The sequence below is a fragment of the Apostichopus japonicus genome, chromosome 7 (assembly GCF_037975245.1).
Source record: "Apostichopus japonicus isolate 1M-3 chromosome 7, ASM3797524v1, whole genome shotgun sequence".
In the NCBI taxonomy this organism is placed as follows: Eukaryota; Metazoa; Echinodermata; class Holothuroidea; order Aspidochirotida; family Stichopodidae; genus Apostichopus; species Apostichopus japonicus.
The window spans coordinates 7,149,730-7,176,162 of record NC_092567.1 but is presented as its reverse complement, the minus strand read 5'-3'; the positions used below and the strand labels follow the sequence as shown (position 1 = coordinate 7,176,162).

At 36.2% G+C, this 26,433-nt stretch overlaps 2 protein-coding genes across 3 annotated transcripts in view; one reads left to right on the top strand and one right to left on the bottom strand.

Moving 5' to 3' along the window:
- Positions 1–26,433, top strand: part of LOC139970082 (uncharacterized) — an 892,672-nt gene that overhangs the window by 20,472 nt on the left and 845,767 nt on the right.
- LOC139970035 (NLR family CARD domain-containing protein 4-like) overlaps positions 1–26,433 on the bottom strand; it is a 545,770-nt gene that overhangs the window by 181,091 nt on the left and 338,246 nt on the right. The window lies entirely within an intron of this gene.

Below are 26,433 nucleotides of genomic sequence, written 5' to 3'. Positions count from 1 at the left end.
CTGGTTTGATGTCGGGATTAACATTGGCAGCCATCTTAGGTCTGTAATTTTGCATTCAAAATAAAAATTATTTTGACTGGGAAAATCTATGTAATGTTCCACAGTCAAGGCATTAACTGGATTACCAAGGATATAAATGGGTTTCCAGAATATTTATACTTTGAATGGTTAATGTTACATTTTTTTGGCTGTTTGTCTCTCTCATGTTATCGATGGTGCAAACTTTATAATTGGTATACATGATGTGAATGAATCTAACTTTCATTGTACATAACTGCGTATAACGTACAGTTATAATACGAATTTGAATTGCTGATTTGTCCGGCATATGAAAGGAATTGAGACTATATCAGTAAGTTGTTATCATAATTTTAAGATTGACGGAACCGAAAGGGAATTGGGTTTAAAGGCATAAAAAAAGGTTAGCACAGATTGTTTTGAAATTGCGATACTGTATTCCAAATATTAGATTAGTTAAACCATACATCCAACCTTTAACAATACTGCTAAAGTTCTTGCTTCGTAGTCGTATTGGATGCAACCAATCTGAATGAACCTGTTCTTTTCTGGTTGTAATTTTAATCACTTACTAGGTACATCTCAATTATGGTATGTGTAAATGTAGTCACGCTGAATGTCCTATACACTTTGCATGTGTGTTCACTTTATCTCTCATTTTAAAGATTAAAGACTTGATATTGAAAATAGTATCGACATCTCACTGTCATCCACATTTCGTAGAACGATTTTTAATCATGCTCTATGTGTTTGTAGCTATTGGTATTTTTGCGCTCTCGTACACACAATAACGAGTACATTTTTAATCCGAACAGCTGTTATCAGCAGGAACGTCGCTATAAGGGGGTGTCTCACCCCCCAAACTTGGTAAAACTGACGATAGTTGGAAAACTGGAGTGCGACAGTCGGAATTTCCGACTGTCGCACTCTTATTTACCTAGGCCTATTCATATATTTCTGTGATTGTGGATGACCTAAAAATTGAAAAATTTCGGTCAAAATTAACCTTTAATCAGTCATATTTACAACGTTTCCTTGCCGCTTTGAGAAATTGTATCTCTCAATCCCTATACTCCACCATACAAAACTTCGTATGATTTTGAATACTCTAAAAGAAATGCCTAATAGAACTACCGTACAACGTTTGTCAGCTTCAATTCGGTTTATTTATGTACTAATTTTGATATTGGGTGGGTTGACCCTGTTCGCTAGTTTCAAGTAAGTTCAGTATTTATTAGGGACGTAGCCAGTGGGAGGCGGAGCAGTGGGAGAAACTGCTCTCCCCCATCCTCTTCAGTGTCGAAATGTTAAAAACTGTTGCGTTTTTTGAATGGTATTTTGTCAGTGCTCTTATGATCTTGATGCTCGTCAGCTCCTTTAACTCGATTATATTCGTAGTAACAATCTGGCATACTGATTCAGCTATTTGGTTTGGCAGATGCAATTAGATAAATGTAGCCTATAGCCTCTTACCAGCCTACAGTTGGACACTGCGTAATAAAATACATATAGCCTACCTAACCGCACTCGATGGAGAGTCCATTGTATCCATCCATCCTATCCATCCTATCTACCCATCTTATACATCCATCTTATCCTTCCTATCCATCCACCTTATCCACCCACCCTATACATCCATCCAATACATCCATTCTATCCATCATATCCTATCCATCCATCCATCCTATCCATCAATCCTATGCATCCATCCTATCCATCCATCCTTTCCATTAAATACCTACATACAATCTTACCATCTTATCCATCCACCCTATCCATCCATCCTATATATCCATCCTATCCATCCATACAATCCATCCATCCTATACATCAATCCAATCCATCCATCCAATCCATCCATAATATCCATCCATCCATCCTATACATCCATCCTATCCATCCATGCAAACCATCCATCCTATACATCCATCCTATCCAACATATCTACCCACCCTATACATCCATCCAATCAATCCATACTATCCATCCACCCTTTCCATCCATCCTATACATCCATCCTATCCATCCATCCAATCCATCTATCCTATACATCAATACAATCCATCCATCCAATCCATCCTATCCATCCATTCATTCTATGCATCCATCCTATCCATCATATCCATGATATAAATCCACGCTATCCATTCTATCCATCCATCCTAACCATCCTATTCATCCTATCCATCCTATCTACCAATCCTATACATCCATTATATCCATCCTACCTATACATTCATCCATCCTATTCATCCTATTCATACTTGAAATCCATGCTATCCAACCATCCTATCCATTAATCCAATATATCCAACCTAACCATACATTCAACCTATCAATCAATCCTATCTATCCTATACATGCTATAAATCCTATAAATCCATTCTAATCATCCATCCTATCCACCCTATCCATCATATCTACCCATCCTATGCATCTATCCTATCCATCCAATCCATCCATCCTATCCATCCTATGCATCCATCCTATCCATCCATCCAATCCATCCATCCTATCCATCCTATCTACCCATCTTATACATCCATCTTATCCATCCAATCCATCCATCCCATCCATCCTGTCAATCCATGCTACCCAACTAATCCATCCATCCCAACCATCCTATACATCTATCCTATCCTTCCTATCCATCCATCCTATACATCCATCCTATCTATCCATCCTATCCATACACCTTATCCACCCACCCTATCCATCCATCCAATACATCCATCCTATCCATCGTATCCTATCCATCCATCCATCCTATCCATCAATCCTATGCATCCATCCTATCCATCCATCCTATCCATCCATCCTATCCATCCTTTTCATCCAATACCTCCATCCAATCCTACCATATTATCCATCCACCCTATCCATCCATCCTATACATCCATCCTATCCATCATATCCTATCCATCCATTCTATCCGTCAATCCTATCCATCAGTCCTTTAATCCTATCCATACACCTTATCCACCCACCCTATCCATCCATCCAATACATCCATCCTATCCATTGTATCCTATCCATCCATCCATCCATCCTATCCATCCTATACATCTATCCTATCCTTCCTACGCATCCATCGTATACATCCATCCTATCTATCCATCCTATCCATACACCTTATCCACCCACCCTATCCATCCATCCAATACATCCATTCCATCCATTGTATCCTATCCATCCATCCATCCTATCCATCATTTCCATTCATACCATCCATCCATAGTATCCATCCACTTTTTAAATCCATCCTATACATCCATCCTATCCATCCATCCAATCCATCCATCCTATACATCCATCCAATCCATCCTATCCATCCATCCATTCTATGAATCCATCCTATCCACCATATCCATGATATAAATCCATGCTATCCATTCTATCCATCCATCCTAACCATCCTATTCATCCTATCCACGCTATACATCCATTATATCCATCCTACCTATCCATCTATCCATCCATCCTATTCATACTATCCAACCATCCTATCCATTCATCCAAAATATCCAACCTAACCATCCATCCAATACATCCATCCTATCTATCCTATCCATCCTATACATTCAACCTATCAATCCAACCATCCTATCTATCCTATACATGCTATAAATCCTATAAATCCATTATATCCATCCATCCTATCCACCCTTTCCATATTTTCTACCCATTCTATGCATCCATCATATCCATCCATCCAATCCATCCTATCTATCCTATAAATCCATGCTATCCAACCTATCCATCCATCCCATCCATCGTATCCATCTTTTCCATCCATCCTATCCATCCATCCTATCCATCCATCCAATCCATCCTATCTATCCTATAAATCCATGCTATCCAACCTATCCATCCATCCCATCCATCGTATCCATCTTTTCCATTCATCCTATCCATCCATCCTATCCATCCTACATATCCATCCAATCCATCCATCCTATCCATCCATCCATCCACCCTATCCATCCATCCATCCTAAACATCAATCCTATCCATCGATCCTATCCATCCATCCTTTCCATCCTATACCTCTATCCTAACCATCCTATCAATCATATCTAACCATCCTATTCATCCATCCTATCCATGTATCCTACTCATCCTTCCATCCTATCCAGGAATCCTATTCATTAATCCTATCCATCCATCCTATCCATCCAACCTATCCATCCATCCTATCCATCCTATATATTCAACCTATCAATCCATCCATCCTATCTATCCTATACATGCTATAAATCCTATAAATCCATTCTATCCATCCATCCTATCCACCATTTCCATATTATCTACCCATTCTATGCATCCATCATATCCATCCATCCATCCTATCTATCCTATAAATCCATGCTATCCAACCTATCCATCCATCCCATCCATCGTATCCATCTTTTCCATCCATCCTATCCATCCATCCATCCACCCTATCCATCCATCCATCCTAAACATCAATCCTATCCATCGATCCTATCCATCCATCCTTTCCATCCTATACCTCTATCCTAACCATCCTATCAATCATATCTAACCATCCTATTCATCCATCCTATACATCAATCCTATCCATCGATCCTATCCATCCATCCTTTCTATCCTATACCTCTATCCTAACCATCCTATCAATCATATCCACCCATCCTATTCATCCACCCTATCCATACATCCATCCAATCCATCCATCATATCCATCCATCCATCCACCCTATCCATCCATCCTATACATCAATGCCATCCATCCATCCTATCCATTCATCCTATCCATCCATCCTTTCCATCCTATACCTCCATCTTATCCATCCTATCAATCATATCCACCCATCCTATACATCCATCCTATCCTTCCATCCTATCCATCCTATAAATAATGCTATCCAACCTATCCATCCATCCTATCCATCCTATACATCCATCCTATCCATCATATCCTATCCATCCATTCTATCCGTCAATCCTATCCATCAATCTTATCCATCCATCCATCCTATCCATCATTTCCATTCATTACCATCCATCCATAGTATCCATTCACTTTTTAAATCCATCCTATACATCCATCCATCCAATCCATCCATCCTATACATCAATCCAATCCAAACATCCAATCCATCCTATCCACCATATCCATGATATAAATCCATGCTATCCATTCTATCCATCCATCCTATCCATCCATCCATCCTATTCATCCTATTCATACTATCCAACCATCATATCCATTCATCCAATATATCCAACCTAACCATCCATCCAATACATCCATCCTATCCATGTATCCTACTCATCCTTCCATCCTATCCAGGAATCCTATTCATTAATCCTATCCATCCATCCTATCCATCCAACCTATCCATCCATCCTATCCATCCTATATATTCAACCTATCAATCCATCCATCCTATCTATCCTATACATGCTATAAATCCTATAAATCCATTCTATCCATCCATCCTATCCACCATTTCCATATTATCTACCCATTCTATGCATCCATCATATCCATCCATCCATCCTATCTATCCTATAAATCCATGCTATCCAACCTATCCATCCATCCCATCCATCGTATCCATCTTTTCCATCCATCCTATTCATCCATTCTATACATCCACCCTATCCATCCATCCTATACATCAATCCTATCCATCGATCCTAGCCATCCATCCTTTCTATCCTATACCTCTATCCTAACCATCCTATCAATCATATCCACCCATCCTATGCATCCATCCTATCCATCCACCCTACTAATACATCCATCCAATCCATCCACCCTATCCACCCATCCATTCTATACATCAATCCTATCCATCCATCCTATCCATTCATCCTATCCATCCATCCTTTCCATCCTATACCTCCATCTTATCCATCCTATGAATCATATCCACCCAACCTATACATCCATCCTATCCTTCCATCCTATCTATCCATCCTATTTATCCTATCCATCCTATATATTCATGCTATCCATCCTATCCATGCATCATATCCATCTTATTCATCCTATCCACCCCTCCTAATCATCCATTCTTTCCATCCATCCACCATTTATCTATCTGTCTCTGTATAATAAAAGTATGTGTTAGTTTTCAAAACTTTTTTTTTTTGGGGGGGGAAGTTAATGTTAACATACGCAGTTTTAGTTCCATTACAATCTTTTTCTGCTTATATTAATTATTATTAGATATTATTATTAATTTGGTGTTTTGTGAATATTCTCTATTGGCAAACGACAGTTGCTTGTCTTTTTAAGCTTTCCTTTCCGACATGGGTTATCGTAGAAAGCCAACGCATTTTGCGTTGCTGGAAAGATAACTGATTAAATTTATGGAGAAAGTAGGTTGCTAATTGAAAGTATTTCATAGCAGAATCTAGTGTATGTGGGCAAAAACCACAGCATAAGACATATCATAACCGAACTACGCTGTGGTTCGATAGCATAAAGATAACGTTTCCACATGTGTGGTTCACTTACCAGTTAGATATTTCTGCCAGATACTTTCAATAAGACTGGGGTGATCAACACTTCTCGCATAAGCGATGGAATCTGTATACCGATAGAAAAATTGAAATTATTTAATAAAGAAAGTGGCGTCAACCTACGTTGGTGAAAAACCAAACGTGGTTCTTATGGTATTTAACAATGTTGTAAATAGTATTAATACTATATAGCTGGTACTTAGGTATAACCTGCATAAGTAGTTAGGTAATAAGTTTCTACTTAATGCGAATCAAAGGGAGGAGGGAGGAGGGAGGAGGGAGGAGGGAGGAGGGAGGAGGGAGGAGGGAGGAGGGAGGAGGGAGGAGGGAGGAGGGAGGAGGGAGGAGGGAGGAGGGAGGAGGGAGGAGGGAGGAGGGAGGAGGGAGGAGGGAGGAGGGAGGAGGGAGGAGGGAGGAGGGAGGAGGGAGGAGGGAGGAGGGAGGAGGGAGGAGGGAGGAGGGAGGAGGGAGGAGGGAGGAGGGAGGAGGGAGGAGGGAGGAGGGAGGAGGGAGGAGGGAGGAGGGAGGAGGGAGGAGGGAGGAGGGAGGAGGGAGGAGGGAGGAGGGAGGAGGGAGGAGGGAGGAGGGAGGAGGGAGGAGGGAGGAGGGAGGAGGGAGGAGGGAGGAGGGAGGAGGGAGGAGGGAGGAGGGAGGAGGGAGGAGGGAGGAGGGAGGAGGGAGGAGGGAGGAGGGAGGAGGGAGGAGGGAGGAGGGAGGAAGTGTTTTTTTTATATTGGGGATAAACGATTTGTACATTTTATAGAAAGAAGACAATTGCCATAAGGACATCACTAATTTTGCTCAAGTTGACACATGTCAGCATAAAACATCACCAAATAATGACAATGTGTATCTCCACTAATCAAAATGCTATAAGGATGTGGTTTTAATCTATAGATGCAAACAATTCACAGCAGTCGTGTTCGACAATAAACTTTATCCTCCGGACTAGAGGAATAGTATGTAAATGGTGCAATGAGGCAGATCTCCCCAAAGCGAACACCACGGAAAGAATTTGTCGCAACAGCAATACCCTTTTATGTTTTGTATTTGATATAAGTAGATTCATTAGCGGCGATCATAGGGGGAACGGGGTGGACATGTTCCCCCCAATATTTTAGGTGGGATAGTTTTGGTGGCATAGTTTTTTTTAGCATATTTTTTGTATTTTTTTTTATGATATCGCTAGTAATTTCGAAATAGAAAATGCCAAGATGCAACTTACAAGGCCTGGTAAGTGCGATTTCCAGCGATCTGGGAGGCATTTTCGGCCAAAATTTTCTTTTGCGCTTCGCGCCAACTTATGGTGGCGCTGGAAGATATATGTGTATGTATATATATATTTAAATATAAATATAATTATTGTTCTCCACCAAACGTGAAACGTCTCAATTTGTTGTGCATATTTACAATTGATATGAGGTATTTACAGCAGAACCATTTTACTATCATCCTTAATTTCAAATTCCCGTTAAAGTTTTTTTACGATTGTAACACAAGGTGAAACATAATTATATTTGCCCCTAGTTTCTCCTTTCTATTTCTTTTTTTGTAAAAAACGTTACATTGCATACATACAGCCCTAGCCTATAGGTTACTATGGTAGGCTACTTTGAGATACACTTCCTTATTCAGCACGATTTCTTTAGTGCGCAATCACGGAACTCGGGTGAAACTGACGGACGTATAAGTACGTGTATGTAGCTATAGTGTTAGATCACGTACTTATTTCATATACATACGCTATATGCTACACGAGATTGTACAAAGCTTATGCACTAAGATTTCAGGCACACAAGTGCATAGTGATTTTGACAAGAACCAGTACTAAGTGGAATTTAGTAGTATTCGACTTTCATATTACAATGGGCTTTACTTCCTCAGATTATGTTCTATTTAATATTTTATATAATTTATTGATTTTCAAGACAGTTTTGAAGTGTCCATAACCACTTTAAATACGACGTCCTATCTTCATTATTTGCTCCCTCTCAGCAGTAAAATTACAAGATAGTCCCCTCCCTGCCGTTCTCCTTGAAAAAGGTCAAACATAGAGTGACACAAGGGAACCTACTTGACATATAGTTCCAAACACCAACAAAAGGTAACTTTAAATAAATATCTATAAACAAAATTACACCTAATAAAAATTTGGATCGCAAATAGCTACTCTTTGCCCCAAACATTCCTAATAATTGATATAGGCCTACAAGTTACGGCAGTGATGTAGTGTGAAAAAATACCAATGTGTCTGAGTAGTGAGGGACAAGCGTTAATGTTAACAACTCTATCGCTATATTATTACCCTGCAGTAAAACCAAATGAGTTGTAACCTGCTAGACTGGTCTTTAACACTAGAGAGGTAAATAAAGTATTACTATAATTAGCTTAATTCTATGACCTATACATGTAGGCAAATCATATATTATACACAACGTTGCGCTAATTGGATTGAGCTGATATTTAATTATAACTGGGCCTATACATGAAGTCAAAGTAACTTAAGTCATTTTGTACGTACACTACAATTCGCCTGATCCAATCTTCTCATAAAATAAAGTAAAAGACGGCTCCGTTGTGTATAATAACCACTATGGATTTCTGCACACAGCTTCATCGTTGAAGTTGTTTTTGAGAGTGTATGTCATAATACAGCACACACACACACACATATATATATATATATATATATATATATATATATATATATATATATATATATATATATATATATATATGTATATATATATATATATATATATATATATACATATATATAGTTTAGTGAAGAGCGCAAACCGGAAAAGATATTGTCCTACAACACGCGATACATATATATAGATATACATAACATACATAATATTATCATCATTTGAGGTCAATAATGTCTACGATGCGCTGGCGGTTGAACTGGCGGAAGGATGCAATAACTATTAATCAAAACATTGCTTATATATATTTAATAGAAATACTCCTAGCACGGTCATTTCCTTTGCCGGAGAAATCCAAACAATATCTAACATGATAGAATTCGGTTTCATTTTCTATTTTACCCGCTGTAAGTTTAACAGTGTGTTGGAAGGTTGGAAAACATATCAAAACAAAACAAAAATGGAGTAGAGCTGAAGAGGCCACTCGCATCTTTTCGTGCAAATCGAATTAACAGAAATGGCAGCAAACATAAAGAAAAGCAATATAAAAAGAGAAATATAGAAAATATAGGAGTATATTAATAACAATACAACAAACGAAAGAATACTTGACGAAGGAAAAGGAAAGACATACTCTTTATATGTAACCAATTATAGCAATCCTAATATGCTACATTAGTAGTTGCTATAGTTTTGTTCCCTTGTTTCAAGTGTAGCAATCCTTATATGCTACATTAGTAGATGCTATATAGCTTTGTTCCCCTGTACCAAGTGTAGCAATCATAATATATAACATTAGTAGTTGCCATAGTTTTGTTCCCCTCATGTACCAAGTCTAGCTATCGTAATATGTTACAATAGTAGTTGCTATAGAAGTTGCTATAGTTTTGTTCCCTTTACCAAGTGTAGCATTCCTAATATGCTACATTAATAGTTGCAATAGTTTTGTTTCCCTGTATCAAGTGTAGCAATCCTAATATGGTACATTAGTAGTTGCTATAGTTTGGTCCCCTGTATCAAGTGTAGCAATCCTTATATTCTACAATAGTAGTTGCTATATTTTTGTTCCCATGTACCAAGTGTAGCAATCCTCATATTCTACATTAGTGGTAGCTATTGTTTTGTTCCCCCGTATCAATCCTAATATGTTACATTAGTATTTGCTATAGTGTTGTCTCCCTGTATCAAGTGTAGCAATCCTCATATTCTACATTAGTGGTAGAGTGCTACAGTGTTGGAAGTACTTTAGCTTGTTGACGGTATAACATGCCCCACAATATGATATATGCTCGTGTTACTATGCGTTATAATGCTGTCGAGCACTACTCGCTGTTTACGCTTATTCACTGATATGTGTTAATTGCATGATACTCAGTGTTCCCTATTCGACCTTCTATCCCATGCATGATGCAAAGTTACACTTTCACTAGTAGCAATTGTGACAGCACTAACCAAACTTTCCGTGAAATTCGAGGTTGCTAGAGTTGTAGCCATATGACAATATACATATCGACAAAGGCGTAGGAATTTGGGGCGGGGGTTGCAGCCCATAGGAACATCACAAAATGAAATCTTAGAAAAGAGCAAAGTAAGTTAATGTCTACAACGGGGTTCGAAACGACCTCTGATCATAGTCCAGCTATCGCTATAAATGTCTTTATTCTTTTCGATTGTTTAAAATGCCCAGCCATTTTCCGTTATTTGTTTACTTTTTTAATATTGAATCTTGTCAGCAAGAGTTTGCTTAATATTACAGATGTTATCATTTATATACTTTGCAACCTATAGGTCATTTCAATTCCATTATCATTATATGTAAAAGCTTATAATTATTAACCCGGGCAGAATCCTTTCGTTTTGCCAATGATTTCCTTAATAACATTCCAAGTTTTCCTGAGGTCAGTCATTTATTCACATAAAATGTTTGTAAAGTTAGATTTCTTTGCTACGCGAATACTGGTTGCCAAATTGTTTCAAAATGGTGTATTTAAGCTTGTTTGAAGGAGTGCGGCTGTAAAGAAATGCTTTGTAGTTACAAAACGAACAATACCGGAAGTAATCCATGGAATGACTTTCTGAGATTTCTTAATTGTGTGACATTTAAGTGAATAATGTTTACTTCAGAAAGAATTAACATATGGTACATAAATTACACTTCCTGTCCTCTAACTATGTATGCCAGTATACTAAATAGGCCTCCATAACATACATCATACAGACACATGATGTCCTCTAATGTTCAAGAATACATACATTATAATACCAGTATCTGTACTCTTACTGTATGCAACATATGATACATACATTACACGTCCTGTCCTCTAACGGTATGTGCCAGTATACAAAGCAGGCCTACATACATTACATTTTACAGACACCTGACGTCCTCTGGAGTTCAAGAATACATACATTATAATACCAGTAACTGTACTCGTACTGTATGTACCATATAAATCATAAGTTACACGTCTTGTCCTCTAACTGTATGTTTACTTAATAGGCCTACATAGCTTACATTATACAGACACCCGATGTCCTCTAATGTTCAAGAATACATATACTATAAAAACCAGTTTCTGTCCTCTAACTGTATGTACCAGTATACTAAATAGGCCTACAAAGCTTGCATTATACAGAAACCTGATGTCCTCTAATGTTCAAGAATACATACATTATAATACCAGTATCTGTCCTCTGACTGTGTGTACCATATGCTATATAAATTGCACTTCCTGTCCTCTTACTCTTAGTGCCATTATACTTCATAGGCCTACATAGCGTACATTATACAGACACCTGATGTCCTCTAATGTTCAAGAATACATACATTATAATACCAGTATCTGTCCTCTGACTGTGTGTACCATATGCTATATAAATTGCACTTCCTGTCCTCTAACTCTTAGTGCCATTATACTTCATAGGCCTACATAGCTTACATTATACAGACACCTGATGTCCTCTTATGTTCAAGAATACATATATTATAATACCAGTATCTGTCCTCTAACTGTATGTACCATATGCTACATACATTGCACTTTCTGTCCTCTAACTCTTAGTGCCAGTATACTTCATAGGCCTACATAACTTATATTATACAGACACCTTATGTCCTCTAATGTTCAAGAATACAAACATTATAATACCAGTATCTGTACTCTAACTGTATGTACCAGTATACTAGGCCTACATAAATGACATTATACAGACACCTGATGTCCTGTAATGTTTAAGAATACATACATTATAATACCAGTATCTGTCCTCTAACTGTTTGTACCATATGCTACATAAATTGCACTTTCTGTCCTCTAACACTTAGTGCCAGTATACTTCATATGCCTACATAAATTACTACATGTGTATCCTTTCACCGTAGGTACCACGTCTACTCATAATTTACAATGTCAAAGTAATTACAATCATATATATATATATATATATATATATATATATATATATATATATATATATATATATATATATATATATATATATATATATATATATATATATATATATATATATATATATATATATATATATATATATATATATATATATATATATATATATACTTAAAACTGCAGTTTGTGTTGAAAATCTGCTTATTTAACACTAACTGGTAATAACGTACAATAAAAAGAAGCTTAATAACCTTACTAAAATTTGCCAAATAAACGAGGAAATTGGACATAAAAGCGTTTAGTTAATGGAAAAACCAAGCTCGTGAACTAGTTGAATATATTCATTTACCATGTCTGTTTCGGACTAGCTAGATTAAACCTGAACATTGATTGGTTACGAAATATGAATGTGAACGATTCTAGTATAATAACTAAGCCGAAACTTGTTTGTGAAATTTCCGGAATCTGCACTATTTAATGGAGAGTTCATAGTTCCTATGATTCATAAACAGTGATGTCGTCAGGACCATTTTTTTTCAGGGGGCACTGGTGGGGCACCAATGTCTTCTAGAGAAGGGCAACACAATTAATCACCAATAGAGAAGGTGCATGGTGTTTTAATGCTTTAATGGTGGGACTCGGGGGGGGGGGCATTGTAATTTTGTACGGAGAAGTGCCCCTGCAGCTTGTACTATTGCCTCTTAATGTATGTACCTTAATACAAATTTACATGTCCAGCATATGTTGGTATAGGAACGAGACGAGTGTCTTTAGCAGATGTGGGACAATAGCAAATACAGGACGGACAGTAAAAAAGTCAGGTACATACTGAGTCTGATACTACAGACATGTTTGGTTATCGGATGAAAATAATCCTCTATAACACTATACGAGTTACACTAAACGTGTGTCTAAACACGTAACCGACTGCACTAACGTTCAACTCTTAATTAAAGTATGCTTATTACTTCTCTAATTACAGTACAATGTCACATAGTCACGGGTTGTAGGTACAATGCAATAAATTACAAGCACAAAAGGCCCTATGCAGTAGTTTTCTTGTATAACCCTAACTTAATAAGGTAATATATGTTGTGTTATTCATAGTACAATACAGTTTCTTTACAATATTGTACAGTTTCATATCAGCTTCAGCTTGTATCACGATATAAATATTATAAAACACATGTAAGTATATCATGTATTCATTTCACTATATGGAACAAACTACGTCACGGTCACTTAACATCATTATAGTTAATTGGTCATACGAATCAAACCTACGTTATCTGTAGAAACTAACGTTACCTCGCTCTGCAGTCTAATACTGTGATTTATTTTTATTTTTATAGAATTTGCTAGAAATGGAATTTGTTCTCCTTGATGGTCAATTTAATCTTACCTCTACTCTGATTTTCTCTCCTGGAACTATTTCGTTAACTTTCCAGACTCTAATAGTTGACATTATAAAACGGCGGAACGGTTCATCCCTGTTACGATGTGGTACAATGTAACTCACATACACACTCAGTATGGAATGAAAAAACATGTCTTCATTACTTCCTGTTGAATCAAAGTATTACGACCCCTGAACAGATAGTTTCCTGTTTTGAGAAGCTTCCATTTATAAATATATATATATATATATATATATATATATATATATATATATATATATATATATATATATATATATATATATATATATATATATATATATATATATATATATATATATATATATATATATATATATATATATATATATATATATGACCTGTAAAATAGACAATCAAAGACGTGGACTTGAACAAGCAGTAGTGATAAGAATTTAGAAAGTTGTGTATGTAGTATGATATTCCTATGTATGGTATGATATGGAAGGCTAGACTTAACGAGAATAACATTTGCGATAGTTGCAGCCTTTGTTAATGACTGGAAAGTTCTATACTGCCAGCGTCTTAATCTGAATATTTTCTTTGGGAAGGATTTTAAGTCGACCAGTAAATATATATCCCTCCCAAAATCTCTGTATTCGTAGTTACATTACACAAGGCTGAATAAACAATGTAATGCCTTTCTACGAACTGGATTCGTAACATGTTGTGTTAGGTCCCTCTTTATGATGATCAAGTATATTTTGTTGCAAGTGTACATCAGTAAAGCGACCAAAGAGATTTACAATTATGTAGCCTGGAGTCTGCTGTCATAACTGACCTCTAGTCTTAGTAAAAATCATGTGATAGGAATAGCTGTGGTAGTAACTTACAAGTCGACTTTTAACACAATCGAAGTAATATAGCAACCAAGAAAACTTAGTAAACGTATATCTATTAATAACTTGAGCTCATTGGTACAGTCGTAGAATACCCGGATCTAGCAACACTTGTAGCAAATGTGTTGATTTTGTTGGTTCGTTGCTTTCAAAATTTTCAAATTTTGGTACCATTTACGATTTGTGCAAACATTTTAAGGAAATATCATTTAAAGGTGGGCGCCTAAACCCAGTCTTGCAATTACGGGCTGACGAAGTTTCCAAACGTACTGAAAAATTGCTTTGCCTTTACGACTAATACTCACAGTGTGATAAAAAATAATTCAACGGTTCAGGATTTATGTTTGCCTGCAACTAAAGACGTCGCTGGGTTTATATTTCAACGCAGACGATCATTTTCTATGACAACAATATCTAGCTCTCTTGATATCAAAATATAAATGAAAATCATATTAGTTTAAGCAATCAACAATTTAACAGATTAAGCAAAAATGATCTTAAGGTAAATTATCCAAATGCAAAATATGAAAGTAACATGTTGTCGCTATTATAATGCCAGTGAGCATTTCATTGTGTAACCCGTGATGTTATTTGATAAACGTAATGGAACTGTACTTAATAGTTACTTTCATTTTGAGGTCAATCTGAACGCTTCCCTTCTTGCCTTATCACATTGTTGAGGTACTCTCGAGAAGGAAGTCATTTAGCCACGTAAGTGCTGTCTGAGCGCGATTTCAAACAAAAGGCGGAAATTTAAGGTCAATCGATATAAAGGTTACATTCCTAGTCATATTCAGATTGTGCGCTTCAATCCAACCAATTCACTTTTATTTTGCATTGACTAAATATTACGTTACTTTCTTCGTATATAATAAGTCGTGTGGATAATAGCATTATTACCATTCTCGGATGGAGTATGGCGTGGTTAACGGAAGTGTTAAACACGGAAAGTGACATTCTTGTGGGGGTATGACGTGCTTACCGAGAGTGACAACTATTGTTCGATACAGGTGACAGTTGCCAACAGTGGAATTAAAGCCTTCTTTACCGGTTTCGAACCTCTTGCCTAAGAAGCGTAGCTTTACCTACAAACCTGCAGGCGGTTTATTGAACCTGGTATCCAGTACTCATTAGTTCTCTGACGGTTGGTTCCAACATGGCCAACGGATTACTACTGTCAGATTGAGTTAACATTTTTTTTGATAATTGAATGGATGCTAACAACCCTTTTGTTTTATTTCTCTGTTTCTCCAATAATTAACAAAACACTACTTTTACTGAAATATTGTTAGTCAAGCAGCGTCCACAGTGCATCCTATTTGCTTATCATAGCTATATTTCTTGCAAGAAGAACGGTCTGAATAACATTTGCAATCCCAGGAATGCATGTATACGATTAAGAAAATGAAATTGGTACACATTTGTTTTGCAATACTATAGATGCACTCCACGATAATGCTAAAAATTTTAACTGAATCTTTGTATTTGCAAACACTGTGCCAGGCGATGACTATGGTCTTTTTCCTTTCCAAATGATTTGAATAATAATGACAAAAGTAATAATACTAACGTATAATGGTGAATTCCAGAAACATAATTAGATGCACGTTCCAACTTGCATACGTGGCCAACCGTGTATTTTTCTTTTCTTTTCTGGGGACCTATTATTTGAAGGATAACCGTTGACGTAATTTCAGTAACTGCGCATCTGTCCAAGTCCATCATATCACAAGTTCTTCATTAAAGGATTAGATGATAAAGATAAATGTTTTTCTTCTTTTTTGGGGGTCAAACTAAAAGATCTTCGTAGCCGGGAAAGAAAAATGATTATGACGATTAGAAACTTTTCCAAAATTAATCAGGGATAATTATTTTTTGTCGAAAATATAAATAGTTTTAATTATATAATAGAATTTAAAAGATGAAATCAGTCCATTACTTCCATAAAAGAAATAATAATATGGCGTGAAACAATTTGTGTATTTATTTGGATATAGAAAATGCATAATACTACCAACAAAAATGTTTAATATTCTTATTAACATCTGCGTATCGTTCATAATGTATACGATTGATACTATATCATCGTTAGTAATTTAGACTGATAGTTTGTGACGATTAAATATTTAACGGTTGTCATATTTCAGACATTTACGTTGACATTGTATGTCTATTTCACACTACCACAGACCCTACACATCTAATATAGACAAGTAGTCATATTTATTTAATCAGCTGAATGTATCTATTGTATACTTTCTTTAATTTATATCACGTGACTACTTGACTCTATATCATCGTTAGTAATTTAGACTGAGAGTTTGTGACGATTAAATAGTTAACGTTTGTCATATATTATATATTTACGTTGTTTGACATTGTATGACTATTTCACACTACCACAGACCCTACACATGTAATATTGACAAGTAGTCATATTCATTTAATCAGCTGAATATATCTATTGTATACTTTCTTTAATTCATATCGCGTGACTACTTAACTCCCTACTACCTTCCTATACCCCACCGATGACAACACTTTTTGAATGCCTTCCACCATTTCAGACATTGTTCTTTCTTTAACATTCTAAATTATTTTAACTATTTCACACCTCCCTTACCCCCCTCCCTCCCTCCTCAAAAAAAACAAACAAAAAAACATGTCTAATATTAACAGGCAAGTCGTCATATTTAAGTACTTCCCTAGTCATATCAATGGCTCTTTCTTCAATGTTCATTGAATGAACTTTACCATATACAACTCCCTACTGATACCACCAACACATCCTCAACAAATTTATAGGCAATTACAAATACAATTTATTGAAGATAAAAAACACCCTAAGTATTTCAACGAAATTTCAACGATATAATATGACTCCAACCAGGCTAACATTTTTATATATAATGTCCATTTCGATGCCAACAAAATCAGTAAGTCATAACGTAAATTGTGTACAAAAATGTGGTTTTATTCTGAAAAATCGCGATATTGTTTAAAATGCTTTGGATAACTATATTGGGTGCAAACAAATCACGTATCGTTTTAGATCAGTTTAGTGTCACAGTAGCACTGTTGAGGAAACATTTTATGCATCCACGCTAATATATATAATTGAATTGTACCGTTCTTAACATTTCTCTTTTTAAAACAGTCTATTTACAACGCGACACTGTTGTTGCAAGATAACAACAACAAAAATCAAATTCAAAATTAACCCCAAACGTCATGATTTTGTAGGAATTTATTCGCTAAACAATAGTCTTGAAAAAAACAAATGATGAACAATTAAACAAGATGATTTTCGCTGTTCTAAATAATTAAATGAAAGAAAACTGTAACACAGAGATGCATGTTTACCGATCGTCCAGGTGATGTTCAGCGGTACATCTCTTTGATGTATTAATAGAAAACCAAGAGATGTACGATGTACGACATGTACTGTAGCTGTACATGTGTTATATCACGTGACTCATTACAATGTGATTGACATGCCTAGAAATTAAACTAGGACGAATGCTGGCACAGTGCATCGCCTTGTGTATACTCAGTGAAGCCTTGAAAATAGTGAGGGCGCTTTGCATTGTACGGCAAAAAAAACATATCATTGGTACGTCTGCGTACATACATTGTGCATTCGACTTTGAAATATGAATTTGATTTTACCCGTTTTTGTGAAAGAGTAGGTGTACTTTCACAAACAGAGACCTGTTATGGCGTCCAGAGTGCTTAGTTCTTAGTAAGTAGTTGAATCAGTAGGCGTGAATGTTACTACGATTATAATCGAGTTAACGGAGCTGACGAGTATTCAAGATCAAAAGAGCACTGACATAATACCATGCTAAAAACACGACAGTTTTTAAACATTTTTTTCGACACTGAAATGGGGGGAGCGGTCGCTCCCCCTGCTCCCCCCTGGCTACGTACCTGGTATTTGATATAAGTATATTATTCGAGGAAGAATGGCTGCCTTAAATATCAAGCTCAGGGAAGCTGCATCTGCACCTTCATTTGTCATATAACTCTCGCTCAATATTGCTCTCCACCAAACGTAAAACGTCTCAATTTGTTGTGCATATTTACAAGTGATGTCAGGTTTTTTCAGCAGAACCATTTTACTATCATCCTTAAATTCAAATGTCCGTTAAAGTTTTTACGGTTGTCACACAGTGTGAAACACAATTTGATTTGCCCCTAGTTTCTCCTTTCTATAGTTGTAAATAACGTTACATTGTATGTATACAGCCTTAGCCTATAGGTTACTGTGGTAGGCTACTTTCGAGATACACTTCCTTATTCAGCAACGATTTCTCTAGTGCGCAATCACGGAACTCGGGTGAAACTGACCGACGTATAAGTACGGGTATGTAGCTACAGTGTTAGATCACGTACTTATTTCATATACATACGCTATATGCTTCACGAGATTGTACAAAGCTTATGCACTAAGATTTCAGGCACACAAATGCATAGTGATTTTGACAAGAACCAGTACTAAGTGGAATTTAGTAGATTTCGACTTTCATATTACAATGGGCTTTACTTCAGATTATGCTCTATTTAATATTTTATGTAATTTATTGATTTTCGACAGTTTTGAAGTGTCCATAACCACTATAAATACGACGTCGTATCTTCATTATGTTCTCCCTCTCAGCAGTAAATTACAAGATAGTCCCCTCCCTGCCGTTCTCCTTGAAAGAGTGACACAAGGGAACCTACTTGACATATAGTTCCAAACACCAACAAAAGGTAACTTTAAATAAATATATATATAAACAAAATTACACCCAATCAAAATTTGGATCGCAAATAGCTACTCTTTGCCCAAACATTCCTAATAATTGATATAGGCATACAAGTTACGGCGGGACGTAGTGTGAAAAATATCAATGTGTCTGAGTAGTGAGGAACAAGCGTTAATGTTAACAACTCTATCGCTATATTATTACTCTGCAATAAAACAAAATGAGTTGTAGCCTGCTAGACTGATCTGTAACACCATACACTCAAAAAAATGAAGTGTTGAAAAGTAATCGATAAGTGTTATATCAAACACTTCAGCCTAGCTCGTACAGGGACAACACCCTCCTTGCTAATTTTACACTTTCCGAGTGTTAAAAATCTAACACCTCGCTGGTGTTGAATTTATCAACACTTGAAGGTGTCATTGTCACACCCAGTCCCCTAAATTTAGCTCTTCGAAGGTGTTTATTACTCAGTTGATGGGAGAGCTGTAGTAACACCACATGTCTGGCTATTCTTACACTTTTTGCGTGTTGAATATAGCCAACACCTTACTGATATTCAGTTGACAATTGCAGGTGAAATTGCAAACCCCAAATCCCATAAATATAACACTTACACTAAAAAAACGTGATACACAGGTTAAGTAAAATTAAACTTAATTTTCATGTGAAATAAGAACACTTAAACATTTCAGTAAAAATTACTTAACTGTTGGTTTGTACAGTTTTACATGTTTATTATGTAACGCAAATGCAACACTGTTATGTAAAATTTTGCCAGAGAAGTTTACATAGCACCCATTTAGTAAATATTTTATACAGGTTTTAGGTTAATTATTACCTAGTAATTAGGTAAACAATATATGGATGCATGTTTGAATCGCTCACAGCAGAGAGGTACATTTAAGAGAGAGTAAAAAGCAAAGACAACACAAACAATTCAGAATGTGCGATTTTCAGCAATTAAACACCCTACTACCTTCCTATTCCAGAGGTCCATATATTATATCCCATTAAATGTAAAATAAACAATTTAGGCTGTAAAAGTACTGTCTTGTGGAATGAAGTCAACTTAAAAGTGCCAACATTTTCAATTGCTACAGTTCAGTTACTTGGTCTTTAATGTTTGCGCATGCCTTTTGGTATTCCAGATTAAACACAAAGGAACAATTCTTCCCAAAGTCAATTTCAAATATGCAACAACTTTAGAGAAATTCTGATCCATGGGATGAGAAAACATGGAGTGCTGTGTATGATGACTGCTACACTACAGTGACTATGTATTTGTTGTTGGCAAATGCCTTTTGGTATTCCAGATTAAACACAAGAAACAACTCTTCCCAAAGTCAATTTCAAATAGGCAACAACTTTAGATATATGCTGATCCGTGGGATGAGAAAACGTAGAGTGCTGTCTCTGATGACTGCTACACTGCAGTTACTTTGTCTTTGTTGTTGGCTCGTGCCATTGGTATTCCAAATTAAACACAAAGAAACAACTCTTCCCAAAGACAATTCCAAATAAGCAACAACTTTACATACATTCTGATCCTTGAGATGAGGAAACGTGGAGTGCTGTCTATGACAACTGCTAAACTGCAGTTACTTTGTCTTTTTTGTTGGCACGGTAAGCATAAAAATCTCGAATCTGGTTGCACTTCACACCACCAGGCAACTGGTAGACAACTTTTTGGAAAAATTCCCAGGCACCGAAACTTGCAATTTGGTATAATTCAGATTTAACGCGTAGAATCATTTGAAGCAACATCAATGGCTTCATAAATGTCCTCTGGGGTAGGGCATGTCTCTCGATGATCACAAATGACTGCTGAGGATGTATTTTGCTTCCTCCAAGAAGTAACACATATTGCTGAGGTCTTTCTGAAATCTTTTGCAAATAGAATTCCAAGTTGATACTACCTAAGTAACAAAGAAAAGAAAAGAAAATTCCCATCATAATGAAGTTGTGTTAAAACATTCCTGGAGCATAAGCAATTATTTACATGTACCCCTCACAAAACATTGACATTCCTAAAGAAAATGCACACAATTTAATCAGTTGTGGTTGTCTTCTTCAAGCACGTTTGAAACTAGAAAGCCAGATGGCCTATAGTGATTCCTTGTCAAACAGGAACTTGCATTAAACTTTCATCAGACAAGTTGCCTATAGGCAACTTTTACAACCAATGCACCATGTTAACAATGCTTCAAACAGTGCTCACTCCCATTGTATGCAATTGTGTAGATGGCTATGAACTATAACAGCTAGATCACTTCCATAATATCGCTAAATTATAGTTGGGCCTAGGTCTAAAAGTATCACCGATCCACATCAGCTTCGGCCTACTTGCTACAACTTACAAGCTAAAATGGCAATTAGTGGTAATTATATATTGCATTACATGAATATATGTTTATCCCTTATTAAACATAGTACCAGCGTAACTATAGGCCCATGCCCGATGCTATTAAAAATGCATTACATAAAAGGCCTAGATCAAAGTCCTCCGTCCGTCCGTAGGCAATTCCGTTTAATTTTACTTGTATGTAGGTTACACAGATTCGTTGACAATTATCAGTTGACTATGACAAATAGCACCTAGCCTATTATATTAACTTATCGTATGACTTTAACGTTAGGTCTACGTAACGCAAGCGATTCGAATGCATTCGTCTACCCAACTTAGTCGTGGGTCTCTAAGCATATCTCGTTCTTGTCACGTTCACTTACATAATATCATAACATACCTCCGAATTTTTCAATCAATTCTTCCAGGTCCCAGTCTCCTATAACGTCATTTTCCATGCCATTGTAGCTCGTTATCGCACACTGACTACGTAACGTTATGTGGCTTGCACGTATATATGGCCATGGTTACTATAGTACATTTAGTAACGATAAATGTTTTCAGTGGTTTAAACACTTAACTTGCACTAAGAATCCAGCTGATGGGAGGTTTGACCAATCGGAATGCTCGAACTGAAAGTACACTTTCTGCAGGTGTAAAAAATACACGCTACATGAATTATGTTACCCTACTCAGGGTCAGAGTAACCCTTCAGGTGTAGGGTGAACGGTTACACCTGGAAAGTGTTCAAATTCAACACTCCATTTTTTTGCGTGTAGAGATAAATAAAGTATTGCTATAACTAGCTTAATTCTATGACCTACATGTAGGCAAATCATATATAATAGTATACACAACGTTGCGCTAATTGGCTAAACGCTAAATGGGCCTATACATTAAGTAAAAAGTAACTTTAGTCATTTTGTACGTACACTTTAATTCGCCTGATCCAATCTTCTCATAAAATAAAGTAAAAGACGACTCCGTGGTGTACAATAACCACTATGGATTTCTGCACTCAGCTTCATCGTGGAAGTTGTTTTTGAGACTATGTCATAATGCAGCACATATATAGTTTAGTGAAGAGCGCAAACCAGCCAAAAAAAGTATTGTCCTACAACACGCGATATATATATATAGATATACATAACATACATAATATCATCATAATGTGAGGTCAATAGTGTCTACCATGCGCGTGCGGTTGAACTGACGGAAGGATGCAATAACTATTAATCCAAACATTGCTTAAAGATATTTATTAGAAATATTCCTAGCACGGTCATTTCCTTTGCCGGAGAAATCCAAACAATATCTAAACTGATTGAATTCGGTTTCATTTTCTATTTTACCCGCTGTAAGTTTAACAGTGTGTTGGAAGGATGGAAAAAGTATCAAAGAAAAAAATAGAGTAGAGCTGAAGAGGCCACACGTATATCTTTTCGTGCAAATCCAATTCACAGAAATGGTAGCAAACATAAAGAAAAGTAATACAAAAAGAGGAATAGAAAATATAGGAGTATATTAAATAAATATAAAACAAACGAAAGAATACTTGACAAAGGAAAAGGATAGAAATGCTGTTGATCTGTAACTAATTATAGCAATCCTAATATATTACATTAGTAGTTGCTATAGTTTTGCTCCCCTGTATCAAGTGTAGCAATCCTAATATGCTACATTAGTAGTTGCTATTGCTTTATTCCCCTGTACCAAGTATAGCAATCCTTATATGCTACATTAATAGTTGCTATAGTTTTGTTCCCCTGTACCAAGTGTAGCATTTCCTAATATGTTACATTCATAGTTGATATAGTTTTGTTTTACTGTACCAAGAATAGCAATCCATATATGCTAGATTAGTAGTTGCTATAGTTTTCCTCCCCTGTACCAAGTGTATCAATCCAAATATGCTACATTAGTAATTACCATATTTTTGTTCCCCTGTACCAAGTCTAGCAATCCTAGTATATGGCATTAGTAGTTGCTATAGTTTTGTTCCCCTGTACCAAGTGTAGCATTTCCTAATTTGTTACATTATTAGTTACTATTGCTTTGTTCCTCGTACCAAGTATAGCAATCCTAATATGTTACATTAATAGTTGCTATAGTTTTGTTTTCCTGTCCCATGTATAGCAATCCTAATATATGACATTAATAGTTGCAATAGTTTTGTTCCCCTGTACCAAGTGTATCATTTCCTAATATGTTACATTAGTAGTTGCTATAGTTGTGTTCCCCTGTACCAAGTGAAGCATTTCCTAATATGTTACATTAACAGTTCATATAGTTTTGTTTTCCTGTACCAAGTATAGCAATCCAAATATGCTACATTAGTCGTTGCCATATTTTTGTTCCCCTGTACCAAGTCTAGCAATCCTAATATATGGCATTAGTAGTTGCAATAGTTATGTTCCCCTGTACCAAGTGTAGCAATCCTAATATGTTACATTAGTAGTTGCAATAGTTTTGTTCTCTGTACCAAGTGTAGCATTTCCTAATATGTCACATTAGTAGTTGCTATTGCTTTGTTCCCCTGTACCAAGTATAGCAATCCTAATATGTTACATAATAGTTGCTATAGTTTTGTTTTCCTGTCCCAAGTGTAGCAATCCTAATATGTCACATTATTAGTTGCTATTGCTTTGTTCCCCTGTACCAAGTCTAACAATCCTAATATGTTACATTAGTAGTTGTTATAGTTTTGTTCCCCTGTACCAAGTGAAGCATTTCCTGATATGTTACATTAACAGTTCATATAGTTTTGTTTTCCTGTACCAAGTATAGCAATCCAAATATGCTACATTAGTCGTTGCCATATTTTTGTTCCCCTATACCAAGTCTAGCAATCCTAATATATGGCATTAGTAGTTGCAATAGTTATGTTCCCCTGTACCAAGTGTAGCAATCCTAATATGTTACATTAGTAGTTGCAATAGTTTTGTTCCCTGTACCAAGTGTAGCATTTCCTAATATGTCACATTAGTAGTTGCTATTGCTTTGTTCCCCTGTACCAAGTATAGCAATCCTAATATGTTACATTAATAGTTGCTATAGTTTTGTTCCCTGTACCAAGTGTAGCATTTCCTAATATGTCACATTAGTAGTTGCTATTGCTTTGTTCCCCTGTACCAAGTATAGCAATCCTAATATGTTACATAATAGTTGCTATAGTTTTGTTTTCCTGTCCCAAGTCTAGCAATCCTAATATATGGCATTAGTAGTTGCTATAGTTTTGTTCCCCTGTACCAAGTGTAGCATTTCCTAATATGTCACATTATTAGTTGCTATTGCTTTGTTCCCCTGTACCAAGTATAGCAATCCTAATATGTTACATTAATAGTTGCTATAGTTTTGTTTTCCTGTCCCAAGTGTAGCATCCCTAATATATGACATAAGTAGTTGCTATAGTTTTGTTCCCCTGTACCAAGTGTAGCAACCTTTATATTTAATATTATTATTTGCTATAGTTTTGTCCCCCAATAACAAGTACAGCAATCCTAATATGCTACATTAGTAGTTGCTATAGTTTTGTTCCCCTTTATCAAGTGTAGTAATCATAATATGCTACAATAGTATTTGCTATAGTTTTGTTCCCCTGTATCAAGTGTAGCAATCTTTACATGCTACAATATTATTTGCTATAGTTTTGTTCCCCTGAATCAACTGTAGCAATTCTAATATGCTACATTAGTATTTACTATAGTGTTGTCTCCTTGTACCAAGTGTAGCAACCCCAACATGCTACATTAGTAGTTGCTATAGTTTTGTTACCCAATTACACGTGCAGCAATCTTAATATGTTACATTAGTACTTGCTATGGTGTTGTTCCCCTGTACCAAGAGTAGCAATCCTGATATTTTACATTAGTAGTTGCTATACTTTAGTCTCCCTGTACCAAATGTAGCAATCTTCATATTCTACATTAGTGGTAGCTATAGTTTTGTTCCCAGTGTAGCAATCCTCATATTTTACGTTAGTGGTTGCTATATTTTTGTTCCCCTGTACCAAGTGTAGCAACCCTAATATGCTACAGTATTGGAAGTACTTTAGCTTGTTGACGGTATAACATGCACCCACAATATGACATATGCTCGTGTTACTATGCGTTATGATACTGTCGAGCACTACTCCCTGTTTACTGTTATTCACTCATATGTGTTAATTGGATGATACTAAGTGTTCCCTATTTGACCTAATATCCCATGCATGATGCAAAGTTACATTTTTACTAGTAGCAATTGGGGCAGCACTAACCAAACTTTCCGTGAAATTCGAGGTTGCTAGAGTTGTAGCCATATGACAATATACATATCGACATAGGCGTAGGAATTTGGGGTGGGGGTTGCAACCCATAGGAACATCACAAAATGAAATCTTAGAAAAGAGCAAAGTAGGTTAATGTCTAACAACGGGGTTCGAAACAGACCTCTGATCAGAGTCCAGCGATAGCTATAAATGTCTTTCTTCTTTTCGGCTGTT